This window comes from Notothenia coriiceps, unplaced genomic scaffold, assembly GCF_000735185.1.
Source record: "Notothenia coriiceps isolate Sejong01 unplaced genomic scaffold, NC01 NC01_scaffold00037246, whole genome shotgun sequence".
Taxonomy (NCBI): domain Eukaryota; kingdom Metazoa; phylum Chordata; class Actinopteri; order Perciformes; family Nototheniidae; genus Notothenia; species Notothenia coriiceps.
The window spans coordinates 7917213-7919509 of record NW_011369947.1 but is presented as its reverse complement, the minus strand read 5'-3'; the positions used below and the strand labels follow the sequence as shown (position 1 = coordinate 7919509).

General features: G+C 41.2%; 1 protein-coding gene across 1 annotated transcript in view; it reads left to right on the top strand.

Annotated features, from left to right (window-relative positions):
* Nucleotides 1–2297, top strand: part of LOC104965690 (ammonium transporter Rh type B-like) — an 8141-nt gene that overhangs the window by 1939 nt on the left and 3905 nt on the right. Inside the window, exon 2 of the mRNA XM_010794697.1 lies at nt 875–884. The gene's annotated coding sequence lies outside the window, so the exon portion shown is untranslated. The remainder of the gene's footprint in view (nt 1–874; nt 885–2297) is intronic.

Genomic DNA, 2297 nt, shown 5'->3' with positions numbered 1-2297 from the left:
AGAAAAACAGCCCCAAAGCATGATGTTTCCACCCCCATGTTTCACAGTAGGTGTTCTTTGGATGCAACTCAGCATTCTTTCTCCTCCAAACACGTCTAGTTGAGTTTTTACCAAAAAGTTATATTTTGGTTTCATCTGATCATATGACATTCTCCCAATCCTCTTCTGGATCATCTAAATGCTCTCTAGCAAACTTCAGACGGGCCTGGACATGTACTGGCTTAAGCAGGGGGACACGTCTGGCACTGCAGGATTTGAGTCCCTGGCGGCGTAGTGTGTTACTGATGGTAGCCTTTGTTACTTTGGTCCCAGCTCTCTGCAGGTCATTGACTAGGTCCCCCCGTGTGGTTCTGGGATTTTTGCCCATACTTCTTTACTTTTCTTGAGTAAAGAAGTTTAGTCAGTACTTTTACCAGAGTATTTCTGAACACGAGCATGTATACTTCTACTTGAGTAAAGGATGTTTACTTTCGCAATCTCTGAAAAATAGCCAAAGAATCGCCCTTTTTAGAGGTAGAAGATGAAACAGCCTGGCAGCGGGTAAAAGGACGGACTCTTGCTTTAACCAGTGCTTAAGTAAAGACAAAAGACAAAAGTTTCTGGAGAAAGAACTAGTTTAGCTATATCTTGAATTCCTGTCAGCTGGGTGGATCTTATCGTAGTTTGAACCTCATGACTGAGTGACTCAAAAGATAAAAGCTGATGGATGTGTCACCTGAAAACACATACAGTACCCACCCCCCAAAAAAATGTAAGTCGTGGTTGAATCACATGTTCAGGAACCATGAGTCAAACGCAGCTGGGAACAGTAAATCTTTCTGATTTCAAGATGGGACATTCCTGTACTGATAGTGATCAAACCGAAAGAAGCATAATGGACAAGGGAGTGGACGTACCATGTGGCTTGCTCCTTCTACAGCAGATCGCTCACTTTTGCCCAACATTTAAAGTCCTGAGCTCAATATCTAGTGATCAGGACCAAAAAAAACTCTGACAAGTAGCATACTTAATTCTCAGGTTCAATAACATTCAAATGTGGTGCACGGGATTGCATAGAAGCAAAACAAATTATATATTGAATACACAACACATTGTTTTTTATAATTTAATTGTTTTTGGAGTGTTTATTTCTCTCCTTACTAGAATTTATGTAAAAAAAACATATTTCCATTCTCCCGCCATGTACGGTAATCTAGGCTAACCTGCTATCATAGCTAACTAAGTATGTGTTGATTACTTTTAAGCAGCTTGTGGAGGGAGGTCTGCACTTCATGTTTTAGATTCTCTTACCTCACGTCATCATGACTATTGAAGCTGAATCCCAGATGTGTTTGGTTTGTTGTAGCTGGGACCCTCCCGAACACTCCCGTCTGTGATTCAGTTGAGTTCAGAAGTGCAACATATTTTCACATTTCAACTTGTGAAAGATACAGTAGAGCAATGTGTGTGTTAGCAAAGAATGAAGTCACACCCACTCTGTGGTTTAGCCATTCCTGCAGTTTGTGCATGTGTAGCTAGCTAAAGGCCGCTGCTCGAAACCACACTCATATAATAAATAATACATGACACTTATATAGCGCTTTTCTAGACACTCAAAGACGCTTACAACATATGGCGTTTAGGTTGTTGCCTTTAGCTTCTCCCTGATAGGAATCCTTCTGTGTTGATGGTTCGGGAGGTCTGTTTACTGACTCTTACTCTCTGAAATCAATCAGTAAAAGCTGTGAATAAAGCAAGTTCATGTTGAAAATCGGAGTTTCTCCCAGCACACTGTTTGGCTGCAGCTAACGTTAGCTCAGCTTGTTTCTCTGACAACTTCAGATACAGACGTCCCATCACTAAAACCCTTGGTGGCTAGGTTAGCATTGATAATATCACCGAAGCAGATCTGCCACCTTTCAGTTCGGCCCTCCACCCCATGTAGCTTTGGTACCCTGTTGCTATTATTTGTGCTAATAGCAATGTTAGCTGCTAGCTGGTCTATCATCCGTTACCATGTTGAGACCCATAAGGAAGCAATCTCTCCATCATAAACATGCTTCAGTTTTGAATCGAGAACCTTAAAGTGTAAGCTAGCTTTAGATATACTAGCTTTTGAATATCTAAAGTTGGCAAAAGTTCATTGTTTATTCACGCTGTGAGCTTTAAGCCGACAGAGGCAGTGATCCAGTCTGTAATCTTTGGTGTTTCTGCTAAGAGGCTCAGTCAAGGCTCGATTACATAGCGTCATATCTAGAATCCCAGATCCTTAATATGCCTCGCAAATATTTAGTTATACTCTTTTCTAGTCAGGTAAC